Below are 17,558 nucleotides of genomic sequence, written 5' to 3' on the forward strand. Positions count from 1 at the left end.
TTAAGATTTTCCTTCAGGTGCTGACATTCATGATGCAAAAGAAAAGCCACGTAACTGATTACAGCCTGCACTCTCTGAACAGACAAAAGAGAAATGGGGAAAAAAATCCCCAAACCTTCCTGTTTGGCTGTCATTTGGGAGCTAGACAGAGAGATTATAATGTTACATGTCCATTTTTCTGTCGCAGGCTGATGAAAACATGCCTCAGGATGACAAAAAGGAAAGGCCACTGTGGTGACAGGTCAGGGCTGGCAGTCACGCGAGCAGGACATGCTTCCTTTGGCCTCCAAATCCCAAATATCAGATGCAGATTTTAACTCTCAGGTTACTAATGATGGATCCCAAAAAGTGGTACTGAGTCCATGGTCATCTTCTCATTTAGAAATGCAGCCTTATTTCAACCAAACAAATTTTGATTCACTGATTTCTAATTCTGGTCATCTATTGATTACCAATTATTGTCTTAAAGTAGTTCTTGGGTACATCACTAAGCCTAATGCACTCTTTTGTTCTGAACTATATTGACTTCTATAGAAAAAATACATTACTTCAGAAAAGTTAGAAAACTGACTAAAGCCTTCTGTCCATTTTTGGGGGAAGGGGAACAAAAACCAGGTTTACAGTCTTAAACTTTCTGTACCAAATTCAAAATTTTAAAATATGGGTCAAATTTGCAGTGTAAATAGCTTAATTATTCTTTAAAAACACGATGTGTTTCCCCACAGTTATCCTATACTGCATTACACAAGTAACCAGCCCAATTATACAAGGGATGCTGAGAAAAAGAGAACCAATTTTCACCAAGGCTACAGAGACTGACAACTGCTGGAGGCAGGTTACCAGACTTAACTGACAAATTATTTCACCTGCTACTGTAAATCCTGCATTCCTAAGTACTTTAGACAAACCTCTTAATCCGCCACTTGAAACAATTCCCAGGTTGAAGCATTTAAATCAAAGTAATATAAAGTTAACCCTCAACAAAGAAAACTAATGGCTTTACAAAGATGTGCTTTACAGCAAATTTAGGTTGAGTCAGATACTTGCAAGTTCATTCAAACCTGACTGATCTGCAGAGGTTTTTCTTTTAAGAAAAGAACTGAAAGGAAATGAACAGTTAAAAAAATTACTAAGGTAAAAATCACATAAATTAAGAAGCCACAAAGTACAGGAACTGTCAGCCGGTTATTTTTAACAAACCCAAACCACCAAGGTATTGCTGTAAGGTAAAAAAGGTAACTCATTAAACTGACAATAAAAATAGATTAATACAGCTGGAAAGATTTCCTTAACTGTTTTTAAATTAAAATATGTGTATATAAACCAGGTCAACAGCAATTTTACTTGTGAATTAAGATGCTGTTGTTGGGGAGTATAAAATCTTCCCAGATGTAGGTTACAACTCCTCAGTCCTTGAAGACTATTATCAGGCCATCAGGTCAGGAATTAAAGAGTTGTCTCTGTCACTGATATACCTTCTGACTTTTATTAAAGCAAAGCAAAAATCCAGCTTTCAGTCCTGCGTAAATACAGAATTTAAAAACAATCTGCACTGGAAAGACAAACTGTGTACTATCACCTGATGCTTTATAGTCTGTGTTTGACAAGGATTTACTAGTGCTTATTTAAGGAGATCTGTGCATGATTCAAGATCATAAAACAATTCAAAGGGGAAGGAATTTCTAAGTCTTTAGACCCAGCTCCTACTGAAAGTAGGGTCAACAGGGAATTTCAACCAGGGTGCACAGCGCTTTAGCCAGCCTTGTCTTGAAAAACTCCAGATATTCATAATCTTTAAGATCTGAAAGAAACTACTCATTTCAAAATAACACAGGAGTTCTTGCCTCAAAATAGTGGTTTATGTGATACTCCTCTAATTGTCTTTGGCATGGAAGCATTTTACTACTGTACTGAACGTATTTTCATCTCACCTTCTCTTTTTTACTCCAGCAGGCTCAAGACAAATCTGCAGTCTTAAAAGTCTCAGATGTTTCATTGATGATAGAGTGAAATTCTGGGACCATGTAAACTGGAAATGGAATTTCCTCAGGTTTCAGCAGAGCCAGACAGTGGCTACAGGACCCCAAATATGCAGAGAAAAACCCCCAAACTCAAATTCTTACATGGACTTATTAGGGTTAATAATTATATTCATTTTAATGGGACAAACTGTGTTTTCAGCGGCCTATCAGTTTCTTAACCAGCAAATGAGCCTGAAAGGCAGTTCTCTAAAATCCAAAGCAGGATTGTGAGAACAGAGAATACTTCAGGTTGGAAGGGAACTACATACATCTTTATCACAAACCTCAAGTTTAAAATTTAGCTGTGAGGTCAGACCAAGGGTTTAAAAGAAGACTCCGCCCACAACACTAAAGTGACTCTACAAACACCAAATATTTAAAAAAACAAGGGGGAAACAAACGGTTTTAAATTCAATCTCATCTCAGGTTTTGGAAGACACATTTGGAACATTTCGTTTTGGTTATGCAGGAAAACAGACATTGTTGAGTGGACAGTGAATTGCTTTGGTGTTATATAAGACATTGGTTAAAAATCCATGTGACTTCAAAGGGAGATTACATAAGATTATAGACCTAGGGTGAAATTCTGGCTCTGATTAAAATCACTGGCAAAAATCCCACTGGCTTGACCACTGCCAGGATTCCGCCTCTAACGTGCCCCTGTTTTACCAGGCAAAGCCACCCATGCAGATGCAGGTGGACCTTACAAGTGCATCTCTCTGCAACAATTAAACTTGGAAAACTTTTTGTGATCTCCCGCAGAGCTGTGTGTGGGTTTTTCTCATTTTTAAGATATTCTCTCTTCCACTGTAGATTTTTCTTTCTGTACAAACTAGGAAGATTGTGAATGCAAACAAAAACAATGGAACAGCCTGGGAAAAAAACCCTGTGAAATGGATTTTTCTGTTGTTTTTGAAGCCATGGCTTTAGGAATAGCAAGGAATACAGAAACCTTCCTCCCACTTCACTGCCTTTCCCACTACTGGTGAAGCTGGCGTGACCCTGGTCCAACCTCAATAGTGGCACAAGGGTGGTATCCTGACACACAGGAGCTTGCAGAGCATCCTTTAGAAAAGCACCCTGAGACAGGACAGACCTGATCCAGAGATCCAGAACCCAAGCTATAAGGTGGGAATACTGTTCACACTGGCATTTCATCTGTATATCCACATTCTCCTTTTTAATGTCCACCTGCCTTTACCACAGGGATGCTGCCAGGGGAACGACTCTATGACTGAAAATAAACAAAACCAACCAGCCTAAAAGCAGTCACTGAAGTGTTCCTTGTGCCACAGATACTGTTTCACATGGAGATTGGCAGCCCAAAGGCAGTCAGATTAAAAGTAAATTCTGATCCTGATTTTTACAGCGTTTCCTCTTTCCCCCAGACAAATTCCGCCTGACTGTTCCAGCGTGCCCTGCACCAGCAAGTTAATGAGCACAAGGGGAACACCTCTGCAAGTGATCAACACAGCAGCAGAGAGCCAGCCAGGCACCTTCCACGTTATCTGACAGGAAATCACCTGCAGCTGTCAGTGCACAGCTGAAAACATGCACAGCACAGCCCCCTTGGATGCTGTCGGGAGATGCCTGCTCTTCCCAGCAGGTATAGAGGTTATGCATTATCATATATTCTCCCTTGCCAGGTAAACCCAAGGCATCCTGCCTTATTCTGGCAAAAGGCCTTATTGGAATCCATCCCTATACCACCATTTGTTTCCCTCATGCTTTCAACACAGCCCTGCACTTCAGCAAAATGTTTCCCCACATAAAAAATAAACACATAAAAGTATTGCGACAGTTAACTGAGTAATGCTGGTAGAGGCCTCTGAAAATATAAATCACTATAGTGTTGAATTATTAACCTTGATTATTATTGCTTGTGCAGTGCTTTGGGTTAGGGCTCACAAAGGCAAGGGAAGATTAATTATAACTTGTCCCAAAAGCAAAATAGGAGGAAGTGGAACACCCTCAATTTTGCTCTCACGCAAAAAACACGGTCACTTAGAGCAGCCTGAAGATGCTGAGATCACTGAGCTCATTAGGCAGTGGCCAAGGGTGCTCAAGTGAGCACTGAGCACTCAGCCCACAAGAAAGAGATCAGTCAGTTCCTGCCTCTCAGCAGCACATGCACCAGCAGAAGAGTTTCACAAACGTATCCAATGCTCCTTCTCAGACTGGCCCAGTGACAAACCTTAACATGCACACAACTGAAAAGCATCAGCTTAGGAAAGAACCTCTTCCCAAAACCACAACCCTGCATTTTGTCATAAAGTCTGCTTTTCGTCATCTGCTTCTGTCAGGAACTTAACCCCAGAATTTAAATAACTGTTGCTGCGTTAAGAGAAAATATCAAAGTCTTCAAAGCAAGTGTTAAATGCAAACAGTGTACCCTTCTGTGCCCAATGTAAACACTACACAACTGCTGCCCTGCTGGGCTGTGGAGGAAGCAGGAGAGGCAGCTGTGGCTGCAAGGGCAATGGGTGCTTTATTTGTGTGTGCTCAGAACTGATACGGAAAATCCAAGTCCTACGTGAAATTACACCCCTTGTAATACTGGAAATGTATAGAACACAGTCTGTGAAACACAAGCAGCACTGGTGTTGTTTTTAGAGAAGTTAACTGTCTGATTTCTCCAAAAGGCCTGTAGGATCCACATTTTTTTTCCTTCCCAAAACAATCAAATCATAGACTTAAATCTGTCACAGGCATCTTGCACTATGAACACTACTCTCCAAAAGCACTGATATCCTTGCACATGTCATTGCCCAAACAGGTGAAAGAGCTAAATAACAAGAAAAATTAACCCACTGCTGGCAACAAAATCAGTAATTTTTTACCTTGATCTTATCTCCCTAAGGAAGGCAGCACTGCACTTTAGAGGACCTCATACAATGATTATCAGAGCAGTTTAGGTACCTCTGCAAGTGGTTCCTGGAGGAGCAGAGCAAGGTAATTTCTTCAGAGGATGGGGAATATTACCTTAGACCTCTTTGGCTGAACAGACCGTATGTGCTAATCAGAATTAACATGCTTGATTCAGGCACTATTTCTTTATTTGGATCCAAATGTTCACAAAAGCAGCGGAGATTTTTTTTTTTTTTTTTTTAAATCTTGCTGCGGATGGAAATTTCCATACTACAGTTCTGCAATGATTGTAAACAAGAGGTTTCAACACCATCAGATCTTAACCTTTTATAAGAAGAGTGGCTGAATACTCTGTAGGGAGGGAGATCAGGGCAATCCAACAAGGGCTTTGTGCAAAAAGGAGGAACTGAGACCGAAAGCTACAATTCTGCTGCTCCCCGTTTTTAAACTCTAAAGAAGACAAGGCAAAAGGCAGGGGGAATGGGATGGGAAGGAGAAAAAAAAAAAAAAAAAGGCTGCTAACTTTGCATAATTTAAAACTTTATTGTTAAAGGTCTGCCTCTGCTCCTTAATACAATACTATATACTAGTTTTCATTTGAGAAAGTAAACCAGTCATAGGAGAAAAGCCTCTACAAATGCTACAGGATTTCTCCCTCTCCCCCATCTCCTAGTTCAAGACACTTCATAGACACTTTTCAGTACTGGTTGACTAGATTTTGAGCCATGACATCCAAAACATGACATATTTGGTCTTTTTCGTTAACCTGAGGAGTGGACAGAGTTTGCCTCCTAAAATACAACCTTTCTCAACCACATTCCCAGGCTGGTGTGTGGGACAAGCAGCAGACAACGCTGAGCTTCCACCATCCATGCTCCATATCCCTACAGTTTGCTGTATGTGCTGGAGATGCAGTGGCTCTGCTTCTGTCATAGCTTTAACAGATCATGTTTTCACAGGCACACAGGAAAACACAGGGTTTCTGCATTTCCAACCCTTGTCCTCTGCAGAGGAGTTGAATCTTAAGCTACTTCAGGATTTGCCTCAATCTTGAGACATCAGCAGAGAGACTGAACGTTTCAAGGGTGTATTCATATAAGCCAGGCCTAAGTTATCTACAGGACAAATTGTCCCTGCCACACCTCTCCATGGCAGCGGCCAGGCAGATTAGCTTTCTTTTTCCCTCCAAGGAAGAATAAAGTAAAATAATAATAAAATAACAGTTTTTAAAAACCCAATATCTAAAAACCTAACAAGATTCATGGTGATTTGGGGTTAAATCCCAAATTCGAGGTCTTCCTTAAGGCTTAAATTACAAATCAAGTACAAAACTGCCAAAACCTTGCGTCATATCTAGCAAACACAGACACGTATTTCAAGTGCAGAAAGAACATTTCAAACCCTTGAAACACAACCAATCTGGTTAACAAACCCACATTCTCTGAGCAGAGATGTTCTGGTTCATGACTTCTGAACTTTGTACAGAGAAGTGATCCAGCCTCATGCAAAGTTATCTCCATTGGAGAGGACTTCCCCCCAAAGCCTCATTTGACCATTCCCACCCTTCAAAAGACTTACCAGACTCATCTACTGACTTGTTTATCAGGCTATTTTCACAAAATACTCTTGCTATGCTGTTACAGCAGTCTGAACAACACCAAATGTTTAGGCCTCCTTCTATCCCATTTTGGCCACCAAGGGACTATAATTTGCTCCCTATAGTTTCATATCCACTAATTAAAGGGTGCATCTCATCCGCATTACACCACTAACCATGCAAACCCAATCAACCACCTGTCACACTTGTGAATTGAAATCTATGAAATAGCATAGCACCAGTAAAACCAGATATTACACTGTCCTTTCAAAATTACCTGGATCTTCTTCCTCAGAGTTGTTTTTGGGCTTTGGTGGTAGTGGTGGGGTTTTTTTGTTAGGTTTTTTGTTTTGTTTTTCTCAAACCTAATAGGAGGGAGCTGGAAAGCCTGGTTCTTTATGAGTACCAGTCCCTTGAATGCCTTGTCTGAGTTTGCAGCCTATGTGTAGTTTTAGATTAATATCTATTTAGATTAATATCTATTTGACCACTTTGACTTATTTTTGAGTTCTGCATCTCATGCTGGGCCTGGTTTTACTAAACTGGCAGCAATACCTGTAAGCTAAATTCTGTATTTTTTTAGCATGATCAGGGATACCTTTTGAGACTCTATTTTTATTTTTTCAAAACCAACAAAAACAGTGCCACACAGAAAAATGGCTACTTTCATACACTTGTGAGCAGTGACTATGGTTTGCTGCTGAATTATTGCATAGGTTGGAAAACACAGCTCTGAGAAAAGATCTGTAATTGTTTAGTGGTTGGGCTGCTGGCAGAATTCCCTGCCTGGGGCTGTTTTTATAAATAGGCCTGAGGACAAACAAACAATCTACTAATAACAAGTCGACTATTATGTTTTGAAGCAGCCATGCTTTGTGTTGTCCAGCACACTAGAAGCTCAGATGGCAAATACAGCAAAATCCATGGCAAAAAGTAAGGATAGACCATGCCCGTGTCAAAATTTCAGACTGCTAAAATAAACTTAATCTGGGGGAAACACCAAAATACACAAGGCTGTGTATGGCTGTGTTGTGTCAGATCTCCATTTCCACTATTACTAGGATTGTTAGGAAATGAGGTAAAATGGCTCAGTAACAGACATCACCAACTCCAAAGAGCCTGGTGAATTCCTAAAGCCAGCTGGTCTTGCTTTTTCCACCAGTTCTTTTCACCAAGTCCCACTCATAACTACATCAAAGATCAGGACATTACTCAAGACATCCTGGTTGACTCTTAAAAAAAGTTCTCAGGTTTGTCAGGAACGAAAAGGTATCTCACCACAGCGTTTACTGGAAGCTTCTCATTCCACAGGTAATCTGGCAGCTACTTATCCAAGAACAAAGGTCAGATACTCTGCCACCTCTGCTTCAGGCTGTTCATCTGATCTCATCACACTGCAAAATTTTTTTCTTACTTCTAATGTTTTCTGAAGGTAATTTAGGCATCCCAGCTAAATACTCAAATCCATTTATTGGTTCTTCAGTACCTTTCCTTGAGAAAGACATGCAGTCTTGGATATCATTCTCTGCTATTTCATATACTTCTTTCTGTTTCTGGAAAAAATTACATCAGTAGAAGACATTTTTTACCTTTGGTCATGAAAGCTTATTTGTTATCAACCACTGGAAGCCAGGGGAGTTTATATGGAAACAACCCATCCTGATGCAGTAATTCTTCCAGACAGTGCAGCTATAGTAAAATAGCTTGGAGGAAGGTGAGGAAAATTAGGGCCCTTACCTTTTAAATTTTTCTCCTGCTGCTTATGGATCTTACCTCTGTTACATGGAGGACGATCTTCACCAGCCTCTATTGGCCCTGGCTTCCTTGATGTGGACATCACAACTTTCCTGATTGCTGCCCATCTTCTCTGCTAAGCTTCCTCTTGGAGGGGCTTACTTTTTCTTTCCATAACTGTATCAGTTTTGCTTTGTTTTGTCTTTTGTATCCTCCTTAGAAGGAGCACGTTGTCTCCACCACCCTCCTCAAAGACTTAGCAGCTCTCTTATCTCTTTCTTTATGTCATTCAGCATTAGCAGCTTAGCCTTCGAAAACAAATCCTCTTTTTTTGCTGATAAGAGCCACTTACGCTCTTCCTTCCCCTCTGTTTTCTTCTCTCTTTGGAGGGAAGATCTCACCAGTTCTAACACCACTTCATGTGGTGACGCAGGCAAGAACATGAAGTCCAGTGGACCATGTGTAATTGCTACCGAGGTGAGCACTTTCCCGATAATACCCAGAAACGATGGAGTCAGCACGGATTAAGGAAACAACGAAGCGCTCAGCATTTATGGCAACACACTGACGCATTTCAGGGTGCACGCTGCAGCCGCAGAGGAAGCAGCAGTAACATCACCAGCACAGATGAAAAGACTCTAGGTAGTGCTAAAAACAAAACCAAACCAAACCAATGCATTTTCCCAGAAGAAAATATTTTTTTCCCAGAAGAAGAGTTCTATCTCTCTGCTAGAACATTGGTCCTAATAGAAACAGAGCAGAAAGAGGAGCTGGTAGGAATAACAGGCAGGAGCAGCAGCTGGTTTGCCTTCCCTGACAGTGCCCTCGTAAATCAGCTTCACTGCCACGAGATGAATTTGTACTTGGTTGAATTTTGCATGGTCCAAAGTCTGCAACAAAAAACTATCACAGCTTTCAGCAAAGCTTAACTTCTCCGACCTCCACAAGATGGTGGTGGGGTGGACAGACAGATTCCTTCTCCAGGGAATCTTGAGAGGTGAGCCAAAGGAAATGCCAGGCCAGGGGCTGGGCAGTACCTGCTCCCCGGATAAATGGACTACTACAGGGCTGCTCATCCAGTAATTTTACCACAAGCACTAAGTCCAGAGGAAAAGAAAAAATCCCACACTTTACTAAAGCTTAAGCATTACCAAATCAATTACCTAAACATTTCACTATGTAAGTTTACATACATGCAAACAGCTTTGTTCTTGAAATCTTGCTGTTTCTCAGTAGGTATTTAAGAGCACAAGAAAACCTTTGGAGCACCTGCTTACACAAGAGGGGACGAAAACGACATTCTTTTGCAGCTTTAACAAAACTGGTTGTTTCTGCAAGTTTCTGCTGCCCTGCTGTACCACAGCTGTTCCAGCCCCACCGTCAGCTTTAGCCAATTGTAAGTCATCAGTTTTCAGCACACAACACAGCTGAAAGCCAATTCTGCTGGTAGCACTGTTGGAAATGAATCATTATTTGCCCAGATCTTGTATTAACCTTTTATTTCCCTTGAGTATCACCACTGAAAAAGGACAGCTCATGCCCTTCAAAGAGACCAGAGAAAACAGCAAAAATAAAATTAAAAAATAAATAAGGAGATAGGTCAGGGAAACAGGGAATAAGGAAAGTTTATAAAGTGTAGCATAAAAAACAAAGGAAACAAAACTTCAAAAATTATTCCAAGCACCTCTCAAGCCAGCTGAAGAAGACCCTGAAAAAGAATCTCAGCAACTTCTACTTTACATGAGCTCAGTTTCTCTCAAGAAATATACACCTGATCAATAACAAAAGTGTGGAAAGCAGGTTACCCTAAACAGAGGGAGACAAAATGTAAGCAGGTTTAGCTCCAAAGGTCACGTTGTTTTAGTCAAACCACCCAACATCTAGTCCATCCACTTGGCTCTAGTCACTGTCTCTAAATCTAAAGCTCTAGACAGCTTTAGATTTTTAGATCATCCTTTACTGCTGCAAGGAAGACAGATGTAGTCCTAACTAAACATGTAAACATGTAAACTGTGCTAATAACTTGGTCAGATAATTATTTTGCCTTCCTGCACAAAACTGATCTGTTTTCACTCACAGTTCTGCAACAAGAGGTCTACAGGCTATACAACCTATGGCTACACAAATAACTTAGAAAACATCTCCCGTCTTAGTGGGCTGTTAATTCAACAAACTTTGACAGATGTTCCCTTATAATTTTTTTAAGCTAAGTTTTAGCTAAAATTAAGATTAAAAAGGAAAATTTAGGAAAATACATTATTTGTCAAATAAAAAATGTAATATTGAATCACAAAGATCTGTCACTGTCACTATGACCACGAAATCTGGTAGATGTCTTGTGCCATCTCTGTGAGACTCTGCCCAGCTCTGGCCTAGCAATAAACCAGACAGCTGTGGGAGACACCTCAATTTCTTAATAATTCTGCCAAGATTTAGTTTGCACCCAGAAAACCCTTGTGACCCACTTTACATCCTCTTGCTGTTTTTCTTTGCCACTCAAGTGCCAGCTAACCTTGCTGAGAAAAGGGGAAGTCCCTTGTGCTCTCTCTTGCTGACATCCTGGGCAGCTTGGAGGACAACAAGGAATTTCAAGTCCCAAGTGCAAAGAAAAGCAATAATCTTTCCATGAAACAATTTCCTGAAACCTGGGTAAACAGCAAGAGTAACAGTGTGTTTAAGCTAAGATAGGCACCTTGGTGATGATACCAAGGTACTGGGCTCACTCCCTAACAAAAACATGAGGATCTCTCATGGGAAGGACTGGATAATATGAACAAGTGGAGGAACAGAAATAAGTTTAATTTAATCAATTTAATTTATTTTTTTTAGTTTAATCCTTAATCCCTCAATTATGTATTCAAGGGCTATAGTTTTGTCTAAAACTTGAGCATTCAACAGCTGGATAGAGACAAACTGAAGTGTACCTGTCTCAAAAGGTTAACTGGGAGCTATCATGGTAATGTTGCTATGGATAAAGCACAGAACAGGCATCATGAGGCCTCCAGAACAGATAAAAAGCGTTAATCCCATACTGATGTATATAAGCACTGTGAAAGCTCATCTGGAATAACGTGTACAGTTCTGGTCATCTGCTCAGGACAGATTAATTCAGCTGGCAACAGGTGCACCACAAGGCTGTTTTGATGATGAGAAGAACAGAGAGTCTCTCTCGTGGGACGTGACTAAAGGGGCTTACTTGGTTCTGCAATTGACAGCTGATAGTGTAAGTGATCCTTCTCCACAGTTACATAAGGTGCATAAACATCAACAAGGGACAAGAGATAAAGGGCACTTTGTGGGTGCAATTAGAAAATGGAAAATTATTTTGCACAAATTGAGGTTGGAAATTAGGAAGAGGAAAAAGAGTGACATTCTGGAGGAAAGCTCTAATGAGAGCAACATCAACACTTTTCAGACTGATGAAGTTTATTGCAGGGAAGATATGATGGTACTGCCTAAAGGGTTTTCCTACAGGAGCAGGAAATAAATGGCAGGTTAAAGGCTCCTTCTTGCTTTATGCATCCTCTAGAGCAAGAAAGGAAATAAATAATTATTATTTCTAGGATTTTTTTTCTAGGCTCAAGAAATTCTGATCCTTCTGTTGAGACCCAATAACTGACTAATCTCCAGAAGAAAAACAGCTCTGATGTCTAATGACTGAAAGATGAGGAAGGGCTGCGGACAAAGGAAAGGAGTTATTCTATGTATAATGTGAAGGTTGACATAAAAATATACAATGATTCAGAAAGGCTAATTCTGACCTGTTTTCCAAGTCTGGAAAGAGCCTGGTACACAACCTGTGGCCTTTTCCACATTCAGGCTGTGATACCCATTTTCTTTGGCTACACCTGTATCAAAACATACCAGACTTGTCATAAGAAATCCTGGCTCCCTAATGCCACAGTTCCGGTCATTCTCAAAAGCCTCAGATGAGATGTGCCCCAAGGACTACATACAAAAAATACACATGGAAATATGGGTGTGTGCAGGCACAACCACAAACACATATACATGACAAACATGGGATACTGCTCATAAAAATGTATCATCTGCTTATTTAAGAGTTTCAAATGTCCCAAGTTTTGATGAAGGGTTGTATAATGACTCCAGAAGGGAATCAAGAGAATCCTACCTATGTAAACTAACCAAGAAGAAATTATCTTTCTAACCTACTGAACAGCCTGGGAAAACATACAAGCAAGCAAACACTGTTTCTGTGAATCTGAAAGAAATTTCTTTCTAACAGATTTGAAAGACAAGCCCAGAAAGAGGAAGGAAGAGCTTTTAAAATGAAATTACAAGTAAACAAGGACAGAGAAAGAAAAGAAAAAAACCCCAACTTCCTGAAAATGGATGGGAAAGGCCACCTAGAAATACACAGCATTGGTATTTCCAGCATTTGACCAGCCACCATCACAATCCCAACTTTCACCTGTCTCAGCCAACAGGCAGACTACTTTTATCACAATAAAAAACCCACAATAAAAGACCCTCATTGGGGGATTTCTGAACTGCTTTGAACCTTGCAGGTTCAAACCACAGTTCCCACGGTGGAACTACACAGCACAGGCTCTTCCTCAGCTCTCCCAAGGGCTTAGGGAACAGGCAGCTCTCCAGAGGCTTCAGCTGCTGAAACTTTGGGAGACTGGTGACCTGCCTTTTAAAATAGTGGGAGTAACTTCCGTTGCTGCCCCAGCAGTGCTTTTAGGAGCCCAGAGCATGCCAAAACACTGCTTGCCCTTGCATATAACTTGAGTAACAAAAGTGCAGCTGTACTCAGTTTCAGGCAGGGCAATGCTTTCCCACCCCTTATTTAACACTGGCTTATTTCCATCAGCCGTAACAACGGTGAATGGTAGGGAAGGGATGTTTTATGGGGAGCCATAAGCTCACGGTGCTCTTTGATTTTGCTTCAAGTGAGTCAAATTGACTTTGTCCACAACTGAAGGCAGTAAATGTATTGACACAGGAGCCTGGCAACAGACCTCATCACAGGTAAACCCCTGAGGCCAATGGGAGCCATGTTATGGATGATCTTATATAGGGAAAGCTCCATACACAGCCAGTGCAGAATCAGGAGTAGAGTGGGCCAAGACATCTGCAGTGCTGAATCACCTACAATGGTCTGGCTTTAACCATGATGAGTTTTAGCTTAGTTACAAGACTAGGGAGCCATTGAGCTCGACTTTCCAGCATGCTATGGTCTTGGGCAAATTACTTCTTAAATTTTTGCTTTCCAAGCTTCACATCAGAAATAATGATATTTCTAGGACAACATTAACTCAAGCATTTCTCCTGAACATTTAAAAATTTGCAGAAGGAAAGACACAGAGGGGGGCAGTGCATTAGGGTTATTATGTTGGCTCTTCCCCAGGCTTTCTTTTGAGGAGAGTTTTAAAAGAAATGCTTGGATCAAATACCCCATCAGTAATAACCTGGATATCATCCAAGGGTCCACTTCTTTGGCAAGAGCAAATAAATCAGGTCTCCCAGTGTTTGAGGTGTAAGTGAAAGCTTGAGTGCACAGGAGGTTGATATTAGAAGGCACACTTGTCTGACAAGAGCTACAATCTACAGAGGATAAACTGAATAGCACGTGGATAACAAGATGAGACTGGGGAAAAACCAGGATCGTGCATGTATCCAAGAACTGACAGTTCAATGATTGGTGATACTTTACATTCCTGATCCTGATTCCTGATCAGGGCACTGATGTTACTGGGTTCATAGGAAGATCTCCAAACCAGGGCCAGTGCAGACAGGCAAAGTGCTACAGAGGAACTTGAGTTTACATCGAATGAACAAAAACATGTTCTTCTCCAGACACAGAGAAGCAAACTTCTTGTGTTAATTCAGGATCTCACAACACTTTCCTTCAGAAAATGCATTTTTACTCCAAACTCTGTTCCACACTTGGCAGATTTTGGCAAAGTCCTCCCTATCATGTATTCCAGATGAAATAACTTCCTTGAATTCCTGCATAAATGTTCCTAGCACTGCTAAACACCAGCAAAGCACCTCGTGATCTCTGTCCCAGATATCTATGATAGCTATCTATATGTCAGTCATGTATGACAAACCATAACTCCTAAAGCACTTCAGGGCTTCTCATATGCAAAAGTCTGTATCAGCTCCAGAGTTTACTCTACACACTCTGCTCCCAGCCAAGTAATGAACCACCCAAAGGTCAGTGGAGCGAGCGCTTGGTTTGGGCTACACACTCCCTTCAAGGTGGAGAATAAAGCCATCAGGGTGTCAGGGTCAAAACTGCCATGTTTCACACTCCAAGGATATCCTCTTCCTCCTCAGCCCTGACACATGGATCCAAGATAAAGCAAGCTTGCGGTTAGGAGGTTACACTGTTGCTCAGTCTGGTTAAACTTGGCTTTAACCACCAAATTGACTGTGTATTTTTGGACTGGTGAGGAAATGAGATGCTCATGACCTGATTCAGAAACTAAAGCTTTGGACAAAGTTTTAGATGAATCCCTTAATGAATTACCAGCAAGAGCTGAGCTTATGTTTGACTGAATTTCTACAGTCAGCTTAATGAATACATGTACTTGGAAAACACTTAGCTGAGATAAACATTTGTGCTCACTCTTCTTTGAAGCTATACATAAAATACAGAAATACGTTGCACCCGTTGCAGTCGCTTTACATGTAATTTCCCAACAATAAAAAGAGCAAGAAAATGTTAAGGCTACTGCCAAAACATATAATTAAGTTTCCTTCCCAAAGCTATAAACCTCCTGTGAAGCCCAACCAAAGTGCCAGAACAAGAACTCGAGCTCCAGCCATCAGAGGAAAGTCCTGTCCCTCCACTGGTGTCACAGATCTTTTTCTGAGCAGTTCTGTAAAGTGACGCACCATCAGACTCATGGACAGCAGTGCTGGAAGGCCTGAGTAACAGAATATCCTAGAAAAGAAAATATGAACTTTTTAAGGACTATTTTTAATTAATTTGCAGATGGAAATAAACCCTTCTTGGAACTCCTGAAAGCTTCTCAGAAAAGTCACGCTTTCCCTCAAACTGGCCTTGTGTACAAATCAGGACAGATAAAAGAAGGGTTTTTTCTATTAATGAAATAATGATAAATTCTGAGATGATGCTTAGAAAAGAAAACAACATTAACTAAATCACCATGATCATTCCAACAACAAAAACATCTAGCCAAGTATATGTACTACACATAAAACCTCCTCATATATTATGCAAACATGCATAAACCAGTTTGAATTTACAAATTCTCAGCCTGAGCACAAAGGCATACTTTATTTAAATGACTGTTATAAATCCATTTAAAGTACAGGGCTTAGCTTTGTAACTGTCTCTTCATCTCTTATAGTTACCAAGCCTCTGTATAAACAAAATATGGTCTGTCAGATTTTTGTTTGGCCATTTTTGTATTTTGTCTCTACAACAGGGATGTGAAAGAGAAAGACTGAATGTATTTATTCTGGTCTGGGCATCTGGCCAAAAGTAAAAGAGATATTGTAGGTTTCCTGGCTCACAGTGGGTTCAACCTCTTACCTGTCTCCCCGTTTGGACCACAGCTACAGAATTACAGCTGTAACGCAATCAGAATAGCAGAGAGGGTGCATCATAGCATTAGCCATAAATATTACCACTGTTCCCTGGTTTCACTCCCCCATCTCCATCACAGCTCTCTTATATCAAACACTTTGCACAATCCTGTCACATGTGGTAAAACTTGTGGTAAGCAGAGCTGTAAAATTTGTGTGCAAGGAGAGAAAGCTCTCAGCAGAACAACTAGAAGAAAATCGGTTGTTTGTCAAATGGAATTACTGCAAAATCAAAACCAAAAATACTGATATTTTGGTATCCATGATATTTCTGGTACACCATATATTGCTCACTTATACTTTATACACTCACAAGCTTTAGGTGGTTATTTCTCCCCTCCCTCTAACCTGCACAGAGCCATAATGAAATCCTAACACTTCCATCCCATGCAGAAATAGTGTCTCTAGTTCCAACCCCACTGTCCATAGCAACTCCAGTGATGACAGGGAAAATATTCCTGCTAAAGCAAATAACACCAGAATGGCACTCAGCATAGTAGTGGTGAGCAGCTCAGGAAGCTGGAGATCTTCCTCCGTGCTCTGTGCTGAACAGGTTACCTAAGCCATTCAAAGTAATTTTTAAATCCCCTAAAATGATAATTGTGGGTATCCCCCATGAAACAGCAGGAACCTTGTGGCACACATTAGCGTTTAAGTACTCCACCTGTGAGCAGACAAAGTCACCAAAATTCTGAAAAACAAGATATTCACCCCTAAAGTTTGCCCATGTCTCATGGATGTAAACAAATCTAAAAATCCCTTCCATAAAGATCCTATATATTTCTGTGAGCCTGATTTTTTTTCTTTGTATTTTGTGATTGTGGTGGGTTTTGGAAACTCTAGAGAGAGCACTAGTGCCTTTGACTCAGGGAAAACTGCTAAGGGAATATTCACAGAATCACAGAACAGGTCAGGTTGGAGGGTACCACAGAGCGACATCTGGTCCAACCTCCCTGCTCAAGCAGGGTTGTCCCAGAGCATATGGCACAGAACTATGTCCAGACGGTTCTGGAATATCTCCATGGAGGGAGACTCCACACTCTCTTTGGATAATCTGTCCCAGTGTGTGGTCACCCACACAATAAAGAAGTTTAAATAAAGAATATTACTTGTGTGGAGGTTACAGTGGCCTTTGGAAATCACAGGATTACAAAAATAGGAGCACATAATAAAGAGACATCTGATGTGAAAACTGGAAGTCTGGGAAAAAGGTGGAGAAACAGATCTTTTGGCAACATGTTCAGAATCAGCCTTAGTCAGCAAAGATGTTCAGGAGATTACCATGAAATGAAGTTCCCAGCCCAATGCCAGGAAGTCAGATTTCCACACTACAATGATAAATATTTTCAATGGTAATTGCTAGGAGGCCAATCCTGCCTGTCGAAATAGAAGTGCCACAATGGACTGCTGTGATGAATTTCACAGGATGAACTCACTTTCACTCTGACCCACGATCGGTCTTCACAGCTGTCCTTGTGATAATTTTCACAGCATTGCATTTACGTATTTCTAACTAAAAAGGAATCAATCTAACTGCTTGGATAAAATCATGCTATCTTTCTGCATTGTCACTTTTCTGCAATGCTATCAGCAATCATATTTTTACTGTTAAATAGTTTTCCATCTCCCTCTTTCCATTTAAAACACACTTTGGCATAATCAGAGTGCTTTTCAATCAGTCCTGGTAAGAACAAGTATCTGTCTTGGAGAAAAAGCAATTGCATTGGCATGATCAAGTTACTAATGACAGA

At 40.7% G+C, this 17,558-nt stretch overlaps 1 protein-coding gene across 3 annotated transcripts in view; it reads right to left on the reverse strand.

Moving 5' to 3' along the window:
• PRKAG2 (protein kinase AMP-activated non-catalytic subunit gamma 2) overlaps window positions 1-17,558 on the reverse strand; it is a 213,367-nt gene that overhangs the window by 181,859 nt on the left and 13,950 nt on the right. Inside the window, exon 1 of one of the 3 annotated variants that reach the window (XM_032098718.1) lies at window positions 8,260-8,541. The exons of the other annotated variants lie outside the window; for them this stretch is intronic. The gene's annotated coding sequence lies outside the window, so the exon portion shown is untranslated. Of the gene's footprint in view, window positions 1-8,259; window positions 8,542-17,558 lie in introns of those variants that run through there. 3 annotated transcript variants of the gene reach the window in all.

Source organism: Corvus moneduloides, chromosome 1 (assembly GCF_009650955.1).
Source record: "Corvus moneduloides isolate bCorMon1 chromosome 1, bCorMon1.pri, whole genome shotgun sequence".
In the NCBI taxonomy this organism is placed as follows: Eukaryota; Metazoa; Chordata; class Aves; order Passeriformes; family Corvidae; genus Corvus; species Corvus moneduloides.